This window comes from Talpa occidentalis, unplaced genomic scaffold (assembly GCF_014898055.3).
Source record: "Talpa occidentalis isolate TD23 unplaced genomic scaffold, MPIMG_talOcc4v2.1 talOcc4.16, whole genome shotgun sequence".
NCBI lineage: Eukaryota > Metazoa > Chordata > Mammalia > Eulipotyphla > Talpidae > Talpa > Talpa occidentalis.
In genome coordinates, this window is record NW_023601653.1 from 22729467 (window position 1) to 22757360 (window position 27894).

Genomic DNA, 27894 nt, shown 5'->3' on the forward strand with positions numbered 1-27894 from the left:
AATAAATTTAATAAATTATATTTCCAAATTTATTTAAATGAATTTTGTGGCGTTTTTAACATAAAGAAATTGGTACCTTTGTAATACATTGATGATAACAGTGGAAAGAAAAAATTCTCAACTGGATTGATCCAGCCCCTATGGAAACTGTGGAGAATTCTCAAAATATTATAAATAGATCTGTCATATAGCCTAGCAATTCCACTTCTAGGTATCTACCAGAAAAATGCAAATACACTCATTCAAAGGGAAACATGCTCTTCCCTGTCCTTTGTAGCACAATTTACAGCAGTAAAGTTTTGCAAACAACCTAAATGACAAAATACAAATGAATGGATCAGGAAGGTGTGGTATATACACAATGGAGTACTACTCAGCCATCAAAAAAGACACTCTTGCCATTTGCAGCAACATGTATGGAGCTGGGGCAGATGATGCTAAGCAGAATAAATCAGAAGGAGAAAGACAAATACTGAATGGTTTCACTTGTATGTGGAATATAGAGAAACCAAACAAAGGATAAGAAATGACCAAAGTCAAACTAAGAGCTAACCCTAGTTAGCTGACTACAGAACTGAGTTACCAGAAGGGCTAATGGAGAGAGGAAAGGCGAGAGCAAGGTGGGGACAGAGAACAATGGACTGTGGTGGTGGGCTATATGTGTCTTGGCGGTGGGTGTGCTGTGGTAACAACACCTGAGGAGGGATATCCTATGCTTGTAATACATAATGATGTAAACCAATGTTACCACAAAAAAAAAAAAAAAGAAAAAAAATGTTTGAGCCTAAACATTTGATTGAACAATGTAAGTCTTCAAATGTGTATTATTAGCATAACTTTCTTTTTTATCTTTATTAACCCAAGGTTCATTTTTCTTTCCCTGAGGAGATTATAGGCCATTGCCTCCTCTCCTGAATAATCACAAAGCCTTATCTATAGAGCAAAAGGTGGGGCTTGGGAAAGCCCTCAGGTCTCCTCATGTAAGAGATTTAAAAACTCTAAAGTCATGAATTACAGAGTTAGGGTATGGTAGTGGTTATTACATATGTATCTCCTTTCTGAAATGCAAATCTTAAACATGGCAAAGTGTTGTGATATTTTGCGATTCTGTGGGCTTTATTCCCACCATAAAAACCTAAGTTCTAATAGTCAAGTTATCAACATATAATATATTCTAAAATATATGAGATTCCATGTTTATATCATCTCAAAAGTTGTTGTCAATTCTTAATGATCAAATTTATATGTAACAACACGAATGCCACAAATGTTGCTTTTTCCTTCCACCATGCATTCTGTAATCAGTTAACAAATCAGGGTGAGTTTAGTAAAGGAACTCATTTTCCTCCGGCAGTGACTGCATTCACTGTCACAACTGGCATCTAAAGTCATGTACTTTGGGTCACATTTTCCTTGATCCAGTCCTGTTCCTGCCACTGGCAATATCAGCACTGTGATTATTATAACTACCCCCAGATGACAGAACTTAGCATTTCATTTGGGGGATCAGGAGGAAAGGCAGAGAAAAGGAATGGAAGACTTACTGTCTGTGTAATGTTTATGACATTCTCAAGTACCATGTGTCTAAAAGAACAAACATTATTTAATCATGCCTGCCTGGACAGAGCAGAGGGCAGTGTCTATGGGTCATCACTCAGGCAATAGTGCATTAACAATTCCTTTTCTTCCCTAGTAATTTGAGTCACATTGAAAAAAAAGTTTTCAGTTATTTCAAATTTTTTTCAATCTCCTGACTGCCAGATGCTATGTTGGGTGTTCTTTTCATCACTCCCTTTATTTCTTATTACTTTCCTGATTACAGAGAAATCAATACTTAACAACAATCTTTTCAAGATTGAAATTTACTTTGGAATCCAAAGCAAAAATCATAAGATATCTGACATATGAAATAGAAATGCTAATTGCTCTGAAAATTGGTTTTCTTAGTGGGCAACTCTTAGTGAGTTCACATAAATGCACCAGATAAGTTTCTAACTAACACAAATAAAGAGATTCATAGCTGAAAGTCAACTAAGTAAATATTAAGTAAAATAAGTTAACTAAATAAAAGATGTTGAATCTTTAAAACACAACATAACAGCCATTACATTTTGTGTTCTGAGTTTTAACAGTGATCAATGAGAAAAAAAAAAACCTCAATTGTGAAGGTTTGCTTCTCATTTCTCATTATTTAGCTGGATTCTCCCTCCCTTATACAAAATCTAACAAAGCGTGTTCACTGCTGGTATTTTTTGGAAGAAGTTGACATCTTATAAAAGCTGTTCAAATGCCTGAAATGTCAGGATAAAGAATTTTTTGTGAAGCAAGTAAAGAATGAAATGTGTATAGAGGTGTGTCACAGCCATTAAGTCCTACAGACACACTAAAATCTCTAGTTTATAATTTTAAACCAATTTAATATGGAATCTCTGATTTTCATTGACATCAGTGACTTCAGAAAATGTATGCTTCATCTGCATGGAATCCATGAACCTACCTGACAAACTCTACAGAATCTGTTCCCCATTTTTGTTCAGGTGTATAGCATATGTTTATATTGTAATGATACTGACAAATGGAGATGTTACATATATCGATATTGTAATGGTCCTGACTGATAAAGGTGGGAACAATAGAGATAAAGTTACCAATTAATATGCAACCACATGTTTAGGGAGAGGAGACACAGATAAACGTATATTCCAAAGGCAAGGACAAATATAAACCACTTTTGGAAAGTGGTATACATATAGGCAATGGATTTGAGACAAGTTGAGATGCTTATAAATTAATGCTTCTAATCTTGGACTCTAATTTCTCCAAAAATTGGTGAGAAAGGACACTTTCCTTCCCGCAAATTGATTCCAGGAACTCTCCAGACTGGGTCCCACTCTGCAAGAGGTTTGTTACCTTCCTCCTTCTGCTCTTAATTGAATAGTATTCTCATATTATTGTATTATCAATCCCCCCCCCCAAAAAAAAAAGTTCACATCATGGGTATATGCGTTTGGCTTGAGTAGTTTAAGTGAAAACTTCCCATTCCATAAAAGATAACACCATAGTGTCCTAAATCCGATAAAACACTGTACACATTACAATTTGTCTCTGATATACAGTCCATATAAACCTTGAAACATTATGCTATGTGAAATAAGATCAGTAGAAAAGGAAAATATTATAAAACACCATTTATATGATGCATATAGAATAGTTTTAAACCCAGAGTAAATTAGTGATTTCCTGGGGTTGGTGAAAGAAGGGTAGAGGAAATTAGTGCTTAAATGGATACAGAATTTCAGTTTGGGATGATGAAAAATTTCTGAATATATATGATAATCGTGGTTGTATAATAGTATAAATGCAGTTTATGCCTCTGTCTAATATTTAAATATTGAGGTTTCTAATGGTCAGATATTTCTCCCAATGAAATATTTTCCCATCTCAATTAATATTAATGTAATTTTTATTTATTAAATATAACATAGGGAATCAAGAAAGCTTATTCAATTAGTAACCCACCACAGGCTTGAAGTAGTTTAAAATTGCTCTCTGAGCAAAGGAGGTGAAACACTACATCCTCAAAATTAGATGGGTTATTTGAATTTTCTTTATATTCACAATTATTGAGACTATTTTGTACACATTTAAAAAATAACTAGCTCTAAATGTAATTAGTACATATAACTTTCTGGAAGAGGAAAATAAAGAACTTCAGCATTTCAACTCTCTAACATAAAAGTCTCATAAATAAAATCCTTATTATTATTTTCTAGAAATTTAGTTCTACCTCTTATTATAGCACCAAAAATTGTTATTTCTTTTGCCATCTACTTAGCATCCTTCTACCAAACTTATATTATCCTGCTATGTATAAAGACAAGAATGTTTCATTTGTAACCCCTCAAAAGGATGGTAATTTTCCAATGTTCTATCACTCACTGGGCAGGAACTAGAGATGGTTATTTGGTAGACATAGAGAGGACTATTTAATGATTAGACCCAGGGATATATCCCAAAGGAATTTACAGAATGTTCAAGAGTGCTTGAAAATGCTATTTTTTTGACAGAAAAGGATGGAAATAGATTAAAAAGAGTTTGAAATTTCATTGAAACTGCCCAATATTTGATTGGGTTATATGTTTTGTTTTGGTGGAGTTGTATAAGTTCTTTGTAGATCTTTGATCAGTCCTTTGTCAGATATATCATGTGCAAATGTTTTCTCCCATTCAGTACAATGTATCTTCACTTTGATTACTGTCTTTTTCACTGCACAGAAGGCTTTTTAGTTTGAGTTAGTCACAGTTGTTTATATTCTTTGTTTTCCTTACTACTTGAGATGAGTTCTCAAAGGTGTTTCTGAAGTTTATGTCATGGAGTGTTTTCCTCTTATTTAAGCCTTTTATCCATTCTTAATTAGTTTACTTATCATAGTGTCTATATTTATAATATTTGGTATGACTGTAACATTAAAAGTGATACATTTAAATATTTTAGGTATGCTTACTTGCTTAAATAGCAAATGCAATTAAGAATATTAATAATTAATATGTATGCATTATGATCTTAATACTTCTGCTACATGTGACAGGATAAATTTTACTTTTATGGTATAATTCTACTATTCGCAATAAAGAAAAGAAAAACTCAACTGACTTGGCATTATATTTAAGAACACAAAAAAGCAATTTTCTTTTTAAAAAGTTCAATTATTTTTTCTAATCTCTTATTTGAACATAATTTCTCTCTACCCAATTTAGATTTTATTACATTTCTAAGTATATATATTTTTCCAAAGCTGAAATAAGCCTTTTGGGTCTAACAAGTCATAGAGGATCATAGAACTTCCATAGTCATGCTAATAATAAATTTATAATCCTTTGTTGCTCATTTCCTCTAACAGTCTAAAAATGAGCAGAACATGATCAGGGAAAACAAAGGGGCTGGTGGATAAACTTGGAAAGGCTTCTGTGATTTTTTTTTCTTATATTGCAATATTTATTACTTTGAGGATTTCTATATTAAGACTGAAAAGATACTTAAATTATCTATGGATCTCCTGGTAGCAGAAGACATATAGTATGAGGTTCAGTTCTCACTGTGTGGACTCCTATCTGGATGGAGAATTTTCCCTTAAAGTCTCAATGTGCTATGATTTGGGGTAGAAATTCACATCACAATAAAACAAGTATAATTTAATTGGTAGTGAAATGCAGAGGTTACAAACCACTAAGGTGACATCCAGGAAACCAGCACACAAGTTGGCAGCCTTCAGTTCTGAATCTTCCCTTGTGGATGTCAAAAGATGGAGAAGATTTAGGAGACGCCACAGGCATGAATGGTGTCCATCTCAGATTGCCTTATTTCTACTCCTATATTTATATTGCCTCAGAGGTGTATTATCAGGCCCAACTGTTAGTTATCTGGGGTTGGCCTCTTGCACAGTTCTTTTATCTATCCTTGACTCACATGTCAGGCAAAATCCTAGTAAACAGGCAGTTGCTTCTATTTAAAATTGTTAGCATAAGTCATTCTACTTCAATAACACAATTTCCTGGTCAGAATCATTATAGTTAATATCACTACATATAACAATAAAATCACATGATGGACAAATGGCTGACCAAAATGGACAAGAGATTTTTTTTCTCTCTCTGAAACTCACCAATCTTGACTATGGTTTGACATGTGTTTTAAAAAACTGCACTAACACATGCAGTGTTTAATTACATTTAGCTGCTTTATAGGGAAAAAATTCATGAAATTGTCTCCATTATAGGTAAGGAACAATTATGCATACAAGTCTGTATAAATAACACTTTGACAAAGGAAAAATAGAATAATTCATATTCCATACACTGAGATTCTATATTCAAATTGACTTGCCATTTCGTTTGCAATCTATATAGCTTGTAGTCATCTGTTTTTTTCCGCAAAGACATCCATCAGATGTCAGCAGATATAACCAAGATATATTCTTTTTGTAGTGACATTCTAAGGCTTCAAAAATTCTTGACAGAATTAATTTGTCCATGTTTCAAGAAACGCCTGTCAATTTAACTTGTAAAATTTTATATTCATAAAAACAGGATGATTTTTTATCTTTGTTTAAAACTCCATATAGAGATAGGCATAGTGTGATCTAATTGTATCACATCTATACAAAAAGCATTTGGTTCAACTATTATCAATTGCCAAGGAAGAATCTGCTTGGGCAGGCAAAAACAAACATGGAATTATGTGGACTTAGGCAAGCTATTTAACTTCTCCAGATCCAGATATCACTGTATCTACCTCTAAGTGAAGGAACTAAAGGGAATTATCAATGTCTTCAAATAAAATAATGTAAGCAGAGACATTTTGTAAATTTTAAATCAACAATGCAAACTATATGCTTATTAAATGCTGACTATCAAGGGCAATTGTATTTGTTGACCTCATTTGCTGACATTAAAGTGCAGATAATAAGATCTTGTTATACATATGCTAGTAGAACAAAAATTTCCCCAAACAAATAAAATATTCACAGAGACATTCCTTCATTTTTCAATTCCTCTTTGGTCCATAAGACATTTCAAGACAGAGACACTGGAAGTAAAACAATTGTATCTGTCATATAGAATCGATGAGGCAGAAGTTAGGTTTAAAATAGGATTGGGCTGGAAGTCCCTGGTGCATCCTCTTCTAACTTCCACTAATATAAACATAAAAGGCAGAAAATTTTGAAAATTCCCAATGCAGAAAACTATACCTGACAGTCAGCCAATTGCCAGGGATGGGAAGGATGTTTTTCTATGTAAAAGACTGAGAGAACTACACTGAAATAGAGTTGAGAGTTTCCCTTTGCTAGGTTACACTTGTCTGATTTCCTGAAAGTCGTAAGGAGAGATTTATTTTCTTCTACATTATCTGTCACACTCATTAAAAACAAATCAAAATAAAACACAAACTAAAGACCATAGTGCGCAGAATACTGGGAAGCTATTTCTTTGGTATAAATGCTGTTTTTCAGAAATCTAGAAGATTGATCCTCAATTCCCTTTTCATGCAAACCTTTCTCCATCCAAAGGAACAGGCAACTAGATGGAAAACTTCTCTGAGCTAGAGTGCAGAATTTCACCCTGGGAGACAAACTCCTACTAGTACTCAGCAAAATCGTCTGAGAGACCTGATTGCCCTGCAGAATGATCTGTGAGAAATAGAGATTTCTTTGCTCCATTTTTGCAGAGATTCTGATTTCAGTTGGAAATAGAGGGGCCTGAGGACCTATATTTCAACATATCTTCCAAGGTATTAGAGAAATGGTACTGACTTAGGGACCTACTGACTTAGGTTTCATCCTTGATATACTTTTGCTTGGATATTTTGGACTCTGAAGTCACAGTATCACTTTCTATCACGTTTTTCATTTATCAAAAATCAGTTCTTTCTTGACCATGAAAATTAGGTCCAGTGTAACAAATTGCTAACAAATTGCCTTGAATGTTTTGTATATTTCATCATTGAAATATTCAGCTGGGCAAATGGGAACCATATCAATACTGTTTTGACCAAGATAGAAGTTCTTATTTTTCTGGATTTTTAAGTTTACTGCCATATCACCATTTACTATCTTAATTTTTCGTATTTTCATTGATAGCCTCAAATTTTAACTCAATTCTCACTTCCAATTTTTTTCTCCATAATAGTATAGTCTGCTGACATGCATTACTAACTCTCTTTATTCTACCACAAATATTTTTTAATATAATAGATCCTTACATTGTATATTCCAATTTTGTGTCACACTTCAGCAAATATCAGAGTCACATATGAGGTTTTCTTTACATTCTTGTGATAAAGTTTCAAGTTGACTCTCTTTATTATTGTACTCTCCATTTGACTAGACACATCTGTGACTTTTTCAAAATCCTTTTGATATGCTTGCTTTGAGAGGCGGATTTCAAAGATATATATTCCTTTGACTAATAAGAGAAGAGAGTGATTCTGGAACTTAATATTTATTTAACATAAAAGCAATTGTAATTATCATAAGTCAACCTGTCATAGGAAGACTGATTTTTGGCTTTTATCAACAGAAGTGATCTCTGCTGTGAAATCAAATTAACCTTCTGATAGAATTGTACGAGCTGTATGGTTTTTCATATTACATCAAAACTTTCATTCTATCATTATAGAAATGTAAAAAAAATTCACATAGTAATAACTGACTTTACCAAATATAACTTAATTAAAATAATTTTCACTATTGCCAGAAACTACTGTCAATATACCAGAGAGGCCAAATAGTTAGGCTGAATATCACTCAGTAATATTCTTTTTTTTAATTAATTAATTTGTTTATTTGTACAAGCACTGGTTACAGTCAGAAGTGCGGGAGGGTGAGAGAATTCACCAGAGCCAGAGCGGGGAGCAGAACAGGCAGAGTAATGAAATACACTGCTGAGGGGAGCAGCGGGCACAGCAGGAGAGGTCTGTTGTGCCATGTGGGACCCTCACCCAGCGGCCGGGGATTGAACCAGTGCTGCAGAGGCTGTGGGCAGCTTTGCAGCCCAGCGCTCAACCACTGTGCCACCAGGGGAGGCCCTCACTCAGTAATATTCTGCAGTAAGAGGAGAGGACTTCAAAATCTAGGTTGTAATGTCTGCTACATGCTGACATTTAATATTTTATTTATTAATAAATATTACATATTAAATCAAATATAATTGTTAACACATAGCAAGATAGCACTTTTATAGTAAAGCAGTATGATAATAAGTACATTTATTTTCAATTCAGGCAAAACTTTTGATGGAAATATTACTGAATTTAACTGCTTCCTGGCTGCATACAGAGTGACTCTAAAGGAACATAATTCATTACAATAAGTATCCCAATACTTGGGCATTTATTTGTGCTTCCCTTTGAAGTATTCATTTTAGGGGGTTACTTGTTCATTTTAATAGAGATGTTATTGCACAAAATACTTAGGTAACTTCTTGGGAATTGCACTCTGTGCCTGTAGCACACGTATTTAAATATCCATAATGGTTAAACATATCTTAGTTCCTTAAGAGTCAGTTTAATTTTGAAAATATCTGAAAATCATCTGGAGGCAAGCATTAGGAATAAATTTGATGATCAGGCTGAACATTAGAGTCTGGGTCAAGAATAAATCTAAAGTAATGAAAACTAATTTGGTTGCATAGTCTATAATCTGCTTTTATGGTAATTCCACTCCAAAAAATAAATCACAAAATAATCTGGGGAATGGGAGCATTTTAAAAATAAATATTTAGACTTCCAGTGATAAACTCTTTGGTTATGGATGTTTCAGTATAACATTTTAAAATCAATCTTGCTACTGTAAAGTTAATTCATGTATTCTGATACAACGTCTGCAACATAGCAGGGAAAAAATGCTAATGGAATTAATGAAAGGAAAGATGCATAAATCAAAGACTACTTGTTGAAGGAAAAACAAATTTTAAAAAACTACCATTTTTTTTCTTTTTTTCATAAATTGAGATATAATTGCCATAAAACATTATTTCAGATGTACAATATAATGATCCAATATTTGTATGGATTGTGAAATAATGACTACACTTTGTCTGGTTAACATCCATTACTACACACAGTGCTTTTTTTTTTTTAAAGATTTATTTATTTTTACAAAAACCGGGGTACAGGCCATATGCACGAGAGGGTGAGAGGGTTCACCAGAGACAGAGCAGGGAACAGAACAGGCAGACAACGAAATACACTGCTGAGGGGAGCAGAGGGCGAGACAGGAGAGGTCTGTGCGCCATGTGGGACCCTCACCTGCTGGCCGGGATCCAACCGGCGCTGCAGAGGCTGCGGGCAGCTTCACAGTGCGGTACTCAACCACCTGCACCACCAGGGGAGGCCCAACACAGTGCTTTTGAGGGTACTTTCTAATTACTTATATTTCATTTATACAACTAATATGTACAGCACCTAAAGTGCCACTTTTATTTATATTATTAAAAATTATTTTTTGATAGTGCATGTGTTTTTCCTTAAAACAAATTTTTGAATAAGAAAAATAGTGCTATTTAACAAACTGTTATCATTGTAATTGCTGCTTTAAATTTATTAGATCGTCTAGCTACATATGAAACACCATTTTAAAATTACTTAACTGCAACTTTTTTTTTTATTTTTTTTTAATTTTTTTTATTTGTAGAGGCATGTTTTATTTATTTATTTGTTTGTTTGTTTGTTTTGTTTATACATGCACTGGGTACAGTCAGAAGTGCGGGAGGGTAAGAGAATTCACCAGAGCCAGAGCAGGGAGCAGAGCAGGCAGAAGGACCGAAGTACACTGCTGAGGGGAGCAGCGGGCGGCAGGAGAGGTCTGCGCGCCATGTGGGACCCTCCTCCGGTGGCCGGGGAGCAGCCGGGGATCGAACCGGCGCCACAGAGGCCGTGGGCAGCTTCGCAACCCAGCGCTCAACCGCTGCACCACCGGGGAGGCCCTTAATTGCAACTTAATGTTTACATAGTTTCCAGAATATGAGGCCTCTGCCTACCTGAGCAACTTGACCTCTCCCATTGTCAGAAATGAGCCTTTAGAACTGCTTGTTTATACTTCTCTTGAATATGAGTTTCTTTCTCCACCTGAAAATTCCACTTTATCTTTCAAGTCTTAAACCTAATATTATTTCCTCTGCAAGTCATATCATAATCACTCAGATAGATTTAGCATTCCTTCCCCGAAAACTACATAACTTCATGTGCATGGTCCTATCATCATACAGCACTACACACTAATAGTTCACATGTATGTCCTCTCTCTTTATCTGTGGGTTTTCACATGTATGTCCTCTCTCTTATCTCTGCAACTCAGTCTCTCAAACACCAACATAATGTCTGGCATATAGTAGGTGATCCATAAATATCTGCCAAATAAATGAACGAAACAGACTTTCTCTAGGTGCTCTCAATAATGTCAAATCTGAATTATGAAATTTTCATTTTGTACTTCCATTTAGCATTATTACACTCAGCAATAAGAAACTTGAACTGTCCAGACACAGTGAAATCTTTCTGAATATATGTACATTGGACTTTAATTTGGCTTAAAATGTCTTATTGTTATTATAAACCCAATTGTTAAAATAATTTATAATTATACTTCAGGCAATCACTTTCTTCATAAGAACACTTTTATTATTCATTGATCCATTCAATAAATATTGATTGGGAATAAAAACATGTCAAAACTCATTTTTCCTTTGAAAGGATATTGTTTTTTAACCTCTTCCATATCACAAAGTAAGTTACTTTGTTTATTTCATATTCTGTTATACGTTAAACTGTTTCTGGGAACAAAATAAATCTGAAATCATGATTAATTCCAGGAAATTCCTTGAAACAATATGAAGTGAGATGAAACAATCTTTCTGATTTTTAGTTGCACAAGTCAAAACTCAGAGCAGGTTATCCCAAAATGTGCCATGATAACATATTTAGAGTTCCTTGAAAAATAGCAGATGAAGGAATACTCTTTAGTTGTCTCCTACAAGCAGGAAATAAATCTCCATGGAAAGGGTATGTAGAGTGTTTTCAGAAATGAGAGGGAATTCTCTGAAACTAGAAAGGTGTTATCCAGAGGGGGGCAGGGGAAGAAGAAAAGTGACAAGGATGGGTAAATAATATGGGTCCTTGTAGACCACTGTAGGGACACAGACATTTTCCAGCATAAAGAGCCAGTGCAGGTTGTGAGCAGAGGAGAGACAGGAGCAAATACTGGTATGAGGAAATCAGGAGGTAAAAACAGCAAGACAAGCTGGGAAGGTGACTGCAGTAATACCAATAAGAAAAGGCGGAGGTGTTGAAAAGTGGTCATATTCTGGATCTATAAAGAATGCCTCCTTCATATAAGTAACATATTCCTGAAACTCAGAATTTTTCTATACCCAAATTCTTTCTCATTATTTTAAATTATTTAAACCGTAATATATATCCAAAATACAGTGACTAAACCATAATAAAAAGCCTGTACAAGAGTAATAAATTAATATGTCAGGGTGCAAAATACTTTGCAATCACCAAATAATTAACATGAATAGTGACAAAGATTTGTATTGTCAGTAATTTAACTGGTTAGCACTAGAAAAATCTGAGGGGTCATTTTCTGTGTTGAAACTCTCTTTTAAATGTCTTCACATGATTCTGACATTTTATAAATTGTTTTTGGAATATGTTCAAGAGTTTTGCCATGCATCATTAAAATGTTACTTTTAAATGTTGTGTTAAAATATTTGTTAACATATTTTGTTTAAATGTTAACATTTTATTGAACTGCGTATTGGGACAGTAGATATATTTTTTCTATGTAAAATTCATCTGAAAAATGTTTTATTTTTAGAGATATGTACATTTTCCAAAGTTTGTCTTAAAATAAAGAAATGATTATTTTATTGAAAATGCTAACAAAGGGGATGTTCTGTGTGGTATACCTGTGTTTTGAAAACCTACCCAACAGGATTTCCTGATGAATTGGAGGATGAAGAGACTGAAAGAAAAACAAGATTCAGGGATGTCTTTAAGATATATAATGTGAAGGATAGGTGTTCCTAAGTGTTCAGATAGGCCTTCCCATGATATTCAGATAGCTGTCCCTAAGATGTACTGAAGAGGTCTTCCTAAAAATGTCATTTTGGCATGTGGAATATTTTGAGTCAACTGAGGCCTTTCAGGTTCAGGAAAAAAGTATTTAACACTCTATTAACTATTCTGCAAAATGAAAATTAGTGATATTACCCAGAATTAGGATTTTACCAGAAATAACCTATCTATATTGCAATTACAGAGCATTTGGTCTTCTCATATGAGTCAGCCTCTTCTTGAAGCTCCTAGCCCATTGCTTACCACAGGATAAATACCCTCATTGTTCTCCATTTATGTTAGAATCTCTATCCCTGTAGATTCTCTACATGTATGTAATTAAGTAAGTTGTTTCTCCTACTAGTGTATTTGATTGCTTGACCAGTCTGAGAAGAGCATAAAGAAGTAGGAGAAGATTTCCTCTCTGCCCCTACACCACCTAAACAGAATTATGGTAGAAATGTATCCACTCAAATATCAACACTGCCTGCTATTTAATATCTGCTTACCCTTTAGCCTTAATAATGAACATACAAATAATTAACAGTAGCTAAGATTTAATGAACTTCTGTAGGGCACCTCATAAGTGTTAAGTAATTTAATATTATCAACAATCCATGAATTAGGTAATTCATTGCTACATTTTTTCCAGATAAGAACCTCTCTGAATCAGTACATTATCTGTAAAATAAAGAGAAAGTGTAATATCAGAGAAAAACTGCAAAGAGAAAGACATTCTCTGTTTCTAATGAGAAATGCCAAAAGAAAAGGAGTCTAAATTTTTTGAGGGGCAAAATGTGTAAGATGCTTAAAATGACACTTGTTAGTGATGTAGCAGGGAAGTTCATTTAATCTAAATATGTGGGTAAGAAACTGCTAGGAAAGGAAACACTTTCTAGGAAATGAATGAGTTTTGTCATTTTTGAGTCATTGTTTTGTGTCTGAACATTCAGATGAGTTTTGTGCTTAAAGTAAAGAGTAAATCACAGTGACAACTAATAGAAGGTATACATGTGCTTTCCCAGAAGCAAGGATGAAAGGCATAGGAGTCCGCGCTAATGAGAAAGGAATGAAGGGCAGCAGCAATGAAGGGAAGGAGAGAAGGCAGATAACTCAGGTGAATCTGAATAGAAATTTTAGGTCACCTTCAAATATTAATCACTATTTTCTTCTAGATTTGAACCTTGAAAAGCATTACCTTCTACTTTCTAATGATGGGTCCAGCATGAGTTGAAAGAATATTGAAATATTGCTTTGAATACCTAGAAAATGATGAATGTTGCAGTCTGGACTTAGAACCACATACCTGAGACTTCTCAGTTTCATCATTCAGTCTATTTCTGACTGTCTGGTATGCGCATCATTTATTTCTTTTGAGAAATTCAATTTCCAAATACAGTTTTTCATAAAAGTACTTATTCATTATGTCAAATTAGAAATGTTGAAAGGAGGAATATGACATTTGATATTAACAGGTATTTTTTTGGTGTAGGTAGGAAATAACTTTTTAAAATGGTAATCTCAGGGTTTTTTTAACATAACATTTTCTTAAAATTGCAGTGATATTGGTTTATTATACTGTACATGATTTAGGAAAAAGGTTTATACATCTCCAGATGTAAATCACCATACCACACCCACCACCAAGGCACCCATAATTCTTAAACTGATCACACAGTAAATATTCATGTAAAATGTACTGGGATGGGTGTTAAGCAGTGTCTCTATTAAGGAATTTTTGTTGGGATTAAGATTATGTTTATAACACTAATCGATACAATTATTAGTGTCATTGGAAGGAAAACTGCAGTTAAAATACAATAGAATTTGTAGTTGCAAAAGTTTGCCTGGTAACTAACCAAAAAAAAAAAATCTTCCCTCAGGAAGAATCATACATGGCAATAAACTGAACCAGAAATTCTATACCAAAAATATTATGGGAGTGCCTGTTTATACACAAGACTACTACCTGCCAGGAACATTTCTACTGAACTCACCCATATGTTGTTCATTGCCTTTTCCTTGATGGTCCTGCCTATAAATACTAACCAGAAGCAAGTCTTTCAGAACAAAGTAAGTCTAGTATTGAAAGCACCCAAATCCTTACTCTTTATACATTTGTCTTCCTTTGCCAAGTGCAAAACTATTGAAATAGATGCTTGTGAATATTCCTTCAAAATTTGTGTAAAATCACCTGACAATTTAAATTTTTCATTTTCCTTATTCTAGACACCCAAGTCCCAGTGTCATTCCAGTTCATAGGTAAATTGTGAATAAAGTATAAAACTCATTCTCTACATATTTATAAAGGCATATAACCTCCTGTCCTCTCCTATATATGTTCTCTTGTATACATAGTGTTTCCAATCACAGCAGTAAATGCGATTGCTGATGCAACAATCTGCACCTGTGACCATTTACAAGAATCACACATTGGCGTGTTCTAAAAATCAGAATATTCATGAGTTGTGCATATTTTTTCAAAACTAATGCAAACTGCAAAGTTGTGAAAGAAGTCCATTATTTGCATGTAATATTCTATCAAAGAAACACACAATTTGGCCTTTCCTTATCTATTGTAGGTACCATTTTCAGAATGTGATGCTTTTGTCAAAGATAAGATAGGAAAATAAAAGCTCTGCCTACCAAGTCTATATTCAGACTGTATTTTCTCATCAGTATTCTGAAGGTTTTTATTTTCTACTTGAAGAATCGCTGTCACTTTTCACATTTTAACACCCAGCCATCAACTTTTTCATAAATGCAATCACACCAGGAACTTCTTCATCTGCATGTGTCAAAATGAAAATGTAAAAGATGTATATTTCATGACATAATAACATTCTACAAATTTCATAATGGAATTCTGCAACCTTTGGATATATTTCTTTTCTCAGACTGATCCAATAGCTGGGTTATTCAAATGTGCAAGTTTGCAGGTTTGTGTTTTACTTTCAGCTATATTTTTTTTCAAATTATCTCTTTTTCTATGATATAGATCTCCCCAGATGCTACCTCTAAAGACCTTTGTGTGTCTTTACTTGTACTATAAAATCTGTTTCATTCAGAATTTTAATTTGTTAGATGGAATATTAAGAGAGAAAGTTGACTTCAAAGTGGTTTACAGTATAACCTACATAGCCTAAAGTAAAGTCCCAGTTTGAATAAACAAGTACTTTACTTTTGTTTGACAAATATGGCTTTTGAAAATCTGTAGCCTGACCTAGAATTCAGTAATCAAGATTGCTACACACAATTGTGAAAAATGTACACTTTACAATCACTGAGGAGTGCAGCAGACCTGGTGAATAAGACAAAAGCCCTGCCTCCATGCCACATACTAAAGGATTGCTGTGGCTGTTGAAATTACGCCTGCCAAAGTAATAGCTCAAGTCTGGCCCATAGGAAAGGTTTTATTAGTATCCTATCGCTACTATAATGAATTATCATAAAATCAGTGCCTTAAAACAATATAAATTTATTCTCTGACAGTTCTAGATGTAAAAAATCCAAAATCAGTTTCACTAGGCTAAAATAAGCAGAGATGATTTCTTCCAGTAGCTCTGAAGAAAAAAATTATTTTTCTTTGCCTTTTTCTGGCTTCTAGAATTATGTGTCTTCCATTCATTGACCCCTAGTGCCTTTCTTTATCTTCAAAGCCAAATCATATTATCTTTGAATATCTCTTTCCATGATCATATCACAAGTATATCTCTAATCTCCTGCCTCTCTCTTATAGTACTCCCCGTAATTATGTTGGAACCAGATGGATAAACCAGGATAACGCTTCTATAACAAGATTCTTAATTATACCTACAAAATTCCTTTGTTTTATGAGGTAACATAGTAACAGCTTTCAGGAATTAAGACACGACATTTTGGAAGGACATTTTTTGCAAGTCATGGGTCAATAGATGATAACATTTATTTTTTCAGGTGTAATATAAACATCATCATAGGATGATAACAGTATCATAGGATGATGGTAGTGATAGTAGTAGTCATAGTAACAGTGGCAGCAGCAGTGGTAATAGAAGTAGCAGCAACAGTAACAGCAGCAGCAGTAGTAGTAAACTAGTTATGATTAACAATCACCTGTCATATGATGTGTTTTAAATGACACTACCTCTTTATACATATCATTCTAACCAGCTTACAAATGGACATAAAGTATTTAAGTTCAATTCCAATCATTTGATTTTATCATTTCTCAGGCAACTAGCATATTAATGCATCAAGTTTCTACCTGATTGAAAGAGAGAATATGAAAACTGAAAATGCTTCTTCTTTAAATCATTAGAGCTCAAAGAATCCTTAAATTGATGCACAAAAAAATGCATTTTTACAGGAAAGAGGAAGAGATAAAAATGGAAAGATAAAGATTATAATGTGATGCCATAATAGGTAAGAACAAGAAGGATGTGCAAGGGAATAATGAGTGGGAAGAGGAAAGGGATATTCATTGAGTTCTTACAGTGTCCAGACATTGTTTCCAGCACTTCACTTACACTTATTCTGTTAATAATTACAGGTTTATGAGATAGGTGTTATTATTATTATTACCATTTTTTAGATGAACTGAAACAATGTGCTAAATAATGGCATATCTGATATGCAGTCCAGGGATCTTGGCTCCAGAGTCCAGATTCTTAACCACTAAGCCACAATAAAGACCTGAACTTTGTTAAGGAGCTACTATTTTTGCAGAGGAACCCCAGGAAGTCTTGTTTTAATGGACAGAAATTGTCAATGTTCCCAGCTAGTTCTTTCGCAAGAGCATAGTTTTGTTAAACATCGTTTCTAAAAAATTATCTTTAAAAGGAAATTACAAAAAAAAAAATACAATGCTAAGGAAATAGTAGGTCCAATTTAAGATTCTCATTTATTGCAATAATTTGTTAAATGTGGTGTTTTTCTCATTTTATAATAATCCATTCTCATTGAATGAGAATGAAAACTTCAAAGAAGGAAAATTTTTAAATACTCTGATAATTAGTGCTAAATTATATTGTAGGTTATTTTCTCTTTTATTCATAAATAATTGAGATTATAGGGCCTCCCCTGGTGGTGCAGGTGGTTGAGCACTGTGCTGTGAAGCTGTCCGCAGCCTCTGCAATGCGGGTTCAATCCCGACCGTCTGGCGAGGGTCCCAAATGGTACGGCAGACCTTTCCTGCCGCACCCACTGCTCCCCTCAGCAGTGTATTTCGTTGTCTGCCTGTTCTGTTCCCCGCTCTGTCTCTGGTGAATCCTCTCACCCTCCCGTGCATCTGGCTTGTACCTTGATTCTTGTGTAAATAAATAAATAAATCTTTTTTAAAAATTAAGATTATATTATATAAGAAAAGATAACAGATACTTAAATGATAACCACTGTTCTGAACAATTTCACTCACATACATCAACACATTTTATTTTCCCAATATATTTAGAGATAGGTATTACTTTCAGTTTCTTTGCCCAGAATAAGAAGCAAGAAGAGTTTAAGTAAGTTCCTAGGGTCACACAGCTCTAAGTACTAAAGATAGACTTAGGAGTTTGTAGAGTTAAAGAATCTGCTCTCTTAGACCACTGAGTCATGTTGCTTTTTAAAGTAGGGAAGGCAGTGGAGAGAACAATGCTTCAGAAATCACAGAGGGCCTTTCAAAAAGTAATGAATGGAAAAATGATCCACAAGTTAGACAAGTCAAGCAGCAGCAAGATTGAAACAAGTACACCCTATGAGGTTGGGGATCAGTGAGAAAATCTGATCTCAGTGATTGAAGCAGAAGCTAGGCTGGGGAGGGATGGAGAGGGAATGAAGTGTGAGGATTTTGTGAGTAAGCACTCACATGGGAAAGGCTTTGAGTCAGAAACACTTTACAGATCTTATGTCCTGGAAAATGGAAGAAAATAAAATGGTAGCATTAAAAGAGGATTTTGAAGCAATGAAAGAAGAGGATTTTGAAAGCAATTAAAAGGTATGTTAAACAAGTGAAATTATTTATTGGTAATTAAGGTTATTTAATCTTCACAATCCCCTAAAGCCCTAAAGTATGTTTTTCCCCTTTCTTTATAGATGAAGAAAAGGAGAAATTAGAGAAGATACTAGATATATTCTAATCTCTAAAATAGAAAGCAGTCTAGCAAGAATTTAAATCCTGATGCTAATCTGAGCCTAAACTTCTAATCCCTGAAATCTTATTATTGAGCTAAAAATATTGAATTATTAAGAGAGAAATCAAGCACGCCAATTAGGAATTTGGCTATGATCATGTCCATAACTGTGATTCCTAGTTTTCATGTATGAACCTGAAATAAAAACAGGGGCAGGGGAGTTGCCAGGACCATGGAGGTGGCTCCCCAAGGGCATCACTCACCCATTTCACTCCAGCTGTGCTGGGCCCTGCTCTTCCCCCAAATGTGGGAAACTCACATCATAGTTTATGATAGCAAAGCACTGCATTAACAATCTCCCCTGCAAATAAAAGGGAAACAAAAAACTGTCCAGGTTCTTGGATAATAAACCTGAATTTTCTGAATGAAGAGACATTTAAATGTTTTATAGTTTGGTTAATATGATCCTTTTAAAATAGTATTGAAATAGTGGAATCCAGAGGATAACAGTAGAATTTTGGCTTACCAGGAATCTGACATTACTGGACTTAGCTTAAGGAGTTTTATAAAGGTCATTCTTGACTTCAGAACAATTTAATAAGTTTTAAGATTCTGTTGTTACTTAAAAGTCCAGAAAGCCCTGAGATTGCTCTACTCACTAACTCTAAGCCATCCATTACTTTTGGTGTTGACTATAATTTTAGTTTACATTTTTTCACATGTTCATAATATTTGATGTCACATTTATTCATAAGAACATTCATTTTTTTCTTAATATTCAAAATTATTTATTATATGAAAAAGATGCTTAAATATGGACCACTGCTGTCATATCTTTATTTATCTGTCATCACAAATGAAAATGTACATAGTTCTACCTATCATTATAGCCTAAAGACTTTTTGTAGTTCAGTTTATGTTGCAAAGTTTATACCATATTTGCATTCAATATTCCTCATCAAAACCTATTTAAATATTCAGCAAAGCTTCAAGGCAATTTTATTTGTATCAACTCTATGGCTATTTATGTATAGAAGTACAATGGAATTGATAAATTATTAATGGAACTACAGACTTCATTATGAGGGAGAAACTCCTTTGCTTTTAAAATCCAACTTAAGCTTTCTCAGGGATTTGAAAATATATTTGTTCACTTTATCGGTCGTTTGGATTTAGAGAGGAATTTTAGTTTCCAGTGGGGGACAAATGCAAACATTTGTACTCATTTTATTTATCCAATTAGGCACTGATAATGGTAAGGACTTCTGGTATAAAAAGACACTGGGGACATTAAACATTGAAGTGTTAGTGTGTATTTTTATTTCTGTATTAACTTCAACTTAATTCATAACAATTAATCCTTAGTCAGATTCCCTCAGGTCCTTCTTAGAAGTTCTTTTTGTGGGAGGGGGGAGGTTGTTTTAGTTCTTTAGGTTTTGGGTTTTTTTTTTTTTTTTTTGAAAAAAGAACAGTTCATTTCAACTTAGTAACTTGAGCAAAATTAACCAGGAAATTCATATCTGGACAATGACTTGTAACCAGAATATCTGAGATCTGATCCTGATTCTATCACATCAGCCATTTGACTTCCATGGGTCTCAGTTTCCTCATCTAGAAAATAGAAAAAGTATTTGAACTGACTCATCATTAGCAAGAGATCATGTTTGTGAAGACTGAAATGAAAATATATAGCTTCTGGGCCTCCCTGGTGGGGCAAGGAGTTAAGACACAACCTATCCGCAGCCACTGTAGCAGGAGTTCGATCCCCGGCCAGGGAGCTACCCACATGGTGCAGCAGACCTCTCCTGACTTGCCCGCTGCTCCCCTCAGCAGTGTATTTCAGTCAGTCTGCCTGTTCTGCTTCCCCCTCTGTTTGTCTCTGCTCCCCTCCTCTGCCCCCCCGCACACCTCTGGCCTGTACCCCAGTTCTTGTATGCATAAAAAAATCTTTTTAAAAAAATAAGTATATATAATGTATGTATATATTATATACACATACTTATATATTAGCATATATATATATAAGTATGTATATATATGTGTATGTGTGTGTGTGTGTGTGTGTGTGTGTGTATAGCTTCTGGCAGTAAAAGCAGTAATAGCATTTTTTTTTATCATGAATCCTAAATTATGGGGCATTCCTTAAATGAAAAGTTTCTCCAAATATTTCTAAGAGGTATTGTGTACAGGTGCAGAGTTTCTTATGGAGAAACTCCATAAGAAACCTTAAGAGTGGGGCCTCCCCTGGTGGCGCAGGTGGTTGAGCGCCACGCTGTGAAGCTGTCCGCAGCCTCTGCAGTGCTGGTTTGATCCCAGCCAGCCAGGGAGAATCCCACATGGCGAATCCCTCCCTGCTCTGTCTCTGGTGAATCCTCTCTCCCTCACACGCATCTGGCCTGTACCCCGATTCTTGTGTCAATAAATAAATAAATCTTTGGAAAAAAAAAAAAACTTAAGACTGGTTGGTGAGGTCCAAATAGGGTCAGAGATGAGGACATTATTATTTGATGTTTGTCCATAAGTACAATGAATGATAATGTACATGTGAAAGACCATAGTCTCCATCTGTAACCTAGTGTTGAATTTTTTTTCTTACAGAAAGTAACCAAGAGTACGTCTCTAAGAGCACTTTTACAAAATACACACAGATTAGTAGTACAAGCAAGGCACATTTTCACTGTTAGTCTATTTGACATACTTCTAAAAGTAAGAGACTTAATTTCAGTATTTTTGATGCATATTAAATATATAGATCCCCAACTTTGTACAGTGCCCAGGTTTTAATCTTCCTGTTTCTTGACTTTGTCTATGGATGACTTTGCTATCCATTGCTTTTAGAAAGCCACACACATTTTGTGTTTTTGTGTTATTAACACACACCAAAAAAAATGTTCTGAGCAACAGTCAATCAACAAAGTCAAAGTTTCAAAGGTGTGAGTGGGAGCAAAGGAGCAGCAGCAGCAGAGGTGAGAGACTGGTCCTCAACACCGAGTCTCCCTCACACAGGAGCTAACACAACCAAAAATTGCACAGTGATTGACATAAAGATCACAACTCTAACACTCAAAAAATACTTTCTAGAGGATTTTTAGAGGTTTTTTTTCACTTGAATTAAAGAGAACCCTTAGTTTTTAGAATTTCTGCTGAAACCTGTATTTGAGTCCTTAAAAATAAGAAAAGATTGGGTTTAAATGATATAATTTCAGAGATAACAAAGTATTACCCCACTCACCCATTGATTTTGAAGTCCAAAGAATCCATGGCTCAGCCAGGTGCCTCAAAAATGCTCACCCAGATCAATGGTGAAATACCCAAAATGTCACTTCAAAACAGCATCATATAACCTTTTTTCCTTGCTCAACATATTCATGTTTACAGTAGTACTCACTACAGGATATGTACATTTTTATACATATACTCTTTTTCCAATTGGAGTCAAGTCATAGATATGATAACAAGAATCTTAAAAACAGTAGAAAAAAAGGAAATATAGAGTTTGCAGAAAAAATAAATTATTCAGAGTTTCTGTGGCTGTTTTATAGAAAGACAAAAGATAAGTGGAAAATATCAAATTTGTTCAACAGATTAAAAGTATTTATTCAGTGAAATATAATTCTAAGAGAAATTGAAAGTGCCATTCCACCAAATTATTTAACAGGAACTTTTATGTTTCTGATTTAAGGACCTAATTTACAAATAACACTAGAGTTTGGATAAGAACCTCCTGTATCGCATTGTGCTTCTTGCTGCAAAGCATTTCAAAAGTGACCTGTTAAATAGCGGATCTCTTTCCTCAGCAAGAATGTGATGATCAGAAAACCTTAATTATTTCATTCCCTGATTCTCTCCATCCTCTTTTTAGATATATTTCCCATTTCAACTCACACTGGGGAAGGCATCATCTACCAGGAAAAAGCATATGCAAACCTTTGGGCAGTTTGACAGCTTGTCAGAAACCTAGCTTGTGTTGAAAGACAGAATGAGAACAACAAAGTTTGTCTCACACTCTCCATCCCACAGCTAAAGGAAGATGTAACTTTTTTCTATTGAGGTTGCTATTTCCCAGGGGAACAAAAACCTTTTCTAACTTACTGCATCTAAAATGCTTTCTGGAGGCCATGCACAGTGCATTATTACAAAGCATAAAATCAGTTTTAAGGGAAATTTTTGATTGGTTCCAGTTTTGCTCTACTGAGTAAACTAGACCTGCCCTTATTTTGGGAACTTTTCTTGTGCAGCCTGCCTCTGATAGGAACCCAAAGTCACAGCTTTAGGAATCATTTCCCCATTCCTTCCCTCCCCTCTATCCACAGCCCTGACACCTAAGTAACTTTATAACAAACAATTGCATGTACTGCAAATCATTGCAGTGCAAAGACAAAGGATCATTTATAGGTAAAGGTTGAAATATCTTATTTGCCGGAAAACCACTGAAAATATCTTCTTACAGAAAAAACAGTTATTTACACAATGGTGAGGTGGAGAGGGCTCATAACCTACCTATGTTTAGAGAGATCAATTTGAAATTGAAACACAACAAGCTGCTGCTATTTATGCAAGTCATGAAAATTAAACTAAAACTGCAGAGCTGGAAAGAAATTATGTTTGGCTAAGAAACAAATAGAATGAAAGTAAGTAAAAATTATGAATATAAATGGAAAATGAGCTTGATATTGTATCGTGTATCATTATTTATGCATACCACTAGCAGATGCACTATTACTAATGCATTAGTTGCAAAGTGAAGAGCTGATTAAAGGCTGGCCATTTGTAATACCCAGAAGATTGATTTTATTATTTTACTTAACTGGACACAAACATGGTAAGTTTAAACAAACACAAAAGTCAAAGTTAATTGCTGAAATTTTGCCATGGAACTAGAAGTATTATTTCTTTTCTGCCAATTGTCATCCTTCTTTTTCCTAAATGAATAATAACGAGAATTATTTGGGGTGGGGTGTAGGGGGAGTTATATATGATATTTTACTGGGATCTGTGGGGTTTTTTTTAACCTTTTCGTTCACATAGCACTCTAAAAGCAGAAAATGTACTCCAATGTTTCTAATTCCTACAAATAAGGACAAGAAATTCACACCCAACCTGTGAGTATACATACACTTTCAGAATGTGTTTTAACTACTCCCGTTTTATTGAATATTTATAATTGAGAATCTCATTCCAAGAGATACTAAACTGCACAAATGTCCACCCACATGGTGTTCTCTGAATGTCTCTGCAAACAACAAATGCATTTTACAAAATGAAAGTCAATTGCCTCACCCATAAAGGTGAAAAGGAGACAATTAATATCAGAGATGTATTGAATATGATTTAGTTAATGATTGGGAAGCTTTCTAAAACACATTAAAGAGTAGGAAAAGACTTCTTCAGAATGTGTGTGGTGTGTTTTGTAAGTAGTCATCTTAATTGATTTTTTCACTTCAAAAAGCAAATGTGCAAAGAAGACAGAAGCAAAGATCTACACCTCCGACACCATGCATCATTAGCTGAGCATTGCTCCATCCTAGTGTTCCTGTAATTGATTTTGCAGCCCCACACAAATACAGAGAGCACTGACTGTGGGCACAGCACAGCACTGATTCCTTGAAAAATGCATGCACCCTGCGAGTGCTTTGCTTTAGGAAAAAAGCATTCCCTGGGCATTTTCTTTCCACTGTTAGTGCAAGTACGCATCTCTCTACTCTCTGTGGACACTTTGTTTCTCTGGTCATCAGAGCCAAGCCCATGGTTAAGAAATGAAAGTGTTTAGTGTCCTTAAATACTTTGGAAACTTCAGAAAAGGGAAGGTCAACGTCTTAATTGACTCCACAGTCTCTCTCTCAATGTTGCAGCTATTCTACAAGACACAGTATCATGTAGTCTCCCTATCTCACACATTATTTCCCTGAGGTGTCCGTTGATCTATGTATTCTTAATTGCATTTGTTGATGCAAACTGCTTTATAGAGAAAAACAAACAAAGCATACAATGCAACATAGACTGATAAGCTGTATTTGAGTTTGCTATCTGTGGTTTGTCCTGAGATATAGACTATAAGAAATACTAGTATAATCATAGCATCTACTAGTTAAAGCTTTTATGACTTCCTGAAATAAAATTTGTGTTTAGATTGCCAATAAATAAAAATCCTATTTTTGTTCAGAGGATTGACAATGGCAGAAAATAGAGATTGCTGCTGTCAAATTAAGTTCCACATGAGTTTAAATCAGAACTTAACAGCAACTTTAGTATTCCAGGTCTGTTGTTGAAAAGAGTGTGAGGCATGTGCTTTTGTATTCCATTTCTGTATTTCTCATAAGGATTTTTCCACATCTTTCTTTTTGACAACTTGCTTTTTCATTCTGTGTTTGCCTAGTCAGACTCACAGTTTTTGTAAACTGATGATTTCAGCTTCCTTATTATTCCACATTACACTGCTGCACAATGCCAGTCAAGCATTATGATTTTTTTCACTCCAGCTGTGTTGAACCACAAGTAGATATGAAGCAATTGACCTTGTTGTTCATTGACTTGTATGATGTTTTACTACCTGCTGTTTTGTGCCACTCACTTCACTTCACGCATCTTCTAAAGTCATGACCTATGTAGTAGATATTACTCTCCAAGCTGCGTTTAGAAAAGCAAAACATTAAATAAAATATGGCCAGCATAATGAAAATATTAAAGATAAGCAGACTTTTTTTTAATCTAAGTTCATGGATACAAATACCCCTTGCTTTCTAAAAGGAAAACAAGACAGTAACTTTAGGCCATTTGGAACAAAACTACTATACATATGAATTTTTAATATTTGTAAGGTTTTTTGCTTCCTTGTTTACTGCAAACACAATACTTTCTTTGTTAGTGACTCTTCTAGTGAATTATCAGATGGTGGTGGTAATAGAGATTTCAAGAGTTCAAAGAATTAGAACAAAACATGTCAATAAAAACTACTGTTGAATTCTATCATAATATACAATCTTAGAAGTGACCATTTTGGCTCCAAACTAATACGCCCTCTACATGACTAAGGAAAATATATGAAATCATAGCATTTGTAGGAGGAGTAAAGACTTATTAGTAAATTTATGAACAGCAATCAAATGTTGATGATGTAGTTGATATTTCCAAGATGTCACTAAGAAAACTGCAATCTACAAAATTATAGCTCTAATTTGCAGTAACTATACTTTTCTACTTACTGAGTCTCTTTTTTTGTTGGTGACCACTTAGGGCATAGTTTTATTAGTAGGGATACATGATATTGGTGGTCTGTAAAGAAATTTCTTCATAATATAACAGCATACATTAGAAATCCAGTATCATTAAATATAATTAAAATAGTAATTGTATCGGTTAATATTCAAACAGGAAAAGAGTAAGTTAAAACTATTATGGGGATAAGGGAAATTACTTCTGGATAAGCTCAGCTCTGAAAGGTAAGATTTAGAGGGAAAAAGGAAGTCACTCACCACCATAGCCTCCTCACTAACTATCTTGGGCAACCCAAAGCTTGCAGGAAAATTCCAGCAGCCATATTCATCTTACTGTTTAAATGGAGCCATAAAAAGAGTTCATGGGAGCATCTTTGAAAGCTTTCAATTCTTTAGAAAGTATGCTGTGGTGCTTGAGGCCATTTGTTTAACTAGACTAGTAGTGGGGAAGATGACCTAGAAGCTGGAGCCTGCCAGGCATCTGTACAAATTTTTCTAGCAGCCACCACTTTCTGTGAACAACAGCTTCTGCTATACTTCCTTTTCCAATGTCATGCAAATTCCTCTCCTGATCACCTCTAACCTGAAATCATAAGAAAAATTCTATTCTGACACCAGTAAATAAAGTGAATAACTTGGTTCCCACCACTCCAGGGATCCCATTATGTGTACTGAATTCAGAGTGCCCATTTTTGTGGTAACTCTCCCCCTATCATTGCTGACCTTCAGATAAGAATCATCACAAAGTTCTCCAAGGGTGCTTGCCCTCCCCTTACTAATGCATTCATCAAAGCCTCTTTGCCCTCCTGAAGGGCAGGGAGGAGGATTGAAGAGCAGAGCTTTTCACACATAATAAACACATTCTAGCATTTGATATCCCCAAACCTTAGCATGCCTTAGTAAACCTAGGCAATTCTGGCCACATCTTAATTTAGCACAGTCCAGCATTGTGTCCAGATTCCAGTCAACAAATCAAGCAAACTGTTAGAACCACTTCAAGATTCTCAAGTTAATGAACTGAATCCAGTATTTCCAGTTAAGTGTATTTATACAAATTTAACCTTCCATGAGCCTCCCCTGGTGGCGCAGGTGGTTGAGCATGGCACTGTGAAGCTGTCCACAGCCTCTGCAGCAAGGGTTCGATCCTGGCCGGCCAGCGAGAATCCCACATGGCGCGCAGTCCTCTCCTGTCGTGCCCGCTGCTCCCCCTCAACAGTGTATTTCAGTCAGTCTGCCTGTTCTGCTCCCCGCTCTGTCTGTGGTGAATCCTCTCACCCTCCCGTGCATCTGGCCTGTACCCCAGTTCTTGTATAAGTAAATAAATCTTCAAAAAAATTTCAGCCTTCCACTCTAATTCATTTACTAATTCATTTATTGTGATACATTTTACTTCTCAACTATAAAATTCTTGCAATTATTTTGGTATATTACATAACTCCTACTAATGATCCTGTTTACCCAATCTCCTGGAGCCTATCAAAACGTGAGTTGACTGATACAGATCTAGAAACCACAGAGGTGCTAGGAGTATATCTTAGGCTAGTACATCATTCCTCTATTCTATCAGTTTCCAAAGGCTGCAATGAAAACATTACCATGGAATTTGGTGGATTAAAACAAAATAAATTAATTTTCTCAAAATTCTAGAGGTCTGACACCCACAATCAGTTTCCATGGACAAAATCAAAGTGTCCTGTTCCATCCTGAGTTTATCAAGGGGAATTCATTCCTTGTCTCCTCCAGGTTTAGGTAACTGTTGGCATTTCTTCACTTGTGGCTGCACCACTCCAATCTCTGCACCTGTCTGCCCACCACTTTTTCTACTTCTTTCTGTGTGGTATGGTGCCTTAATATGCCTCTATCTTACAATGACATTTGTGATGTGATGGCATTTAGGATCCACCCAGAAAATTCAGGATTATCTCCTTATCTCAAGACCCTTAATCATAAGTCTACCAAACAAAGTCTAC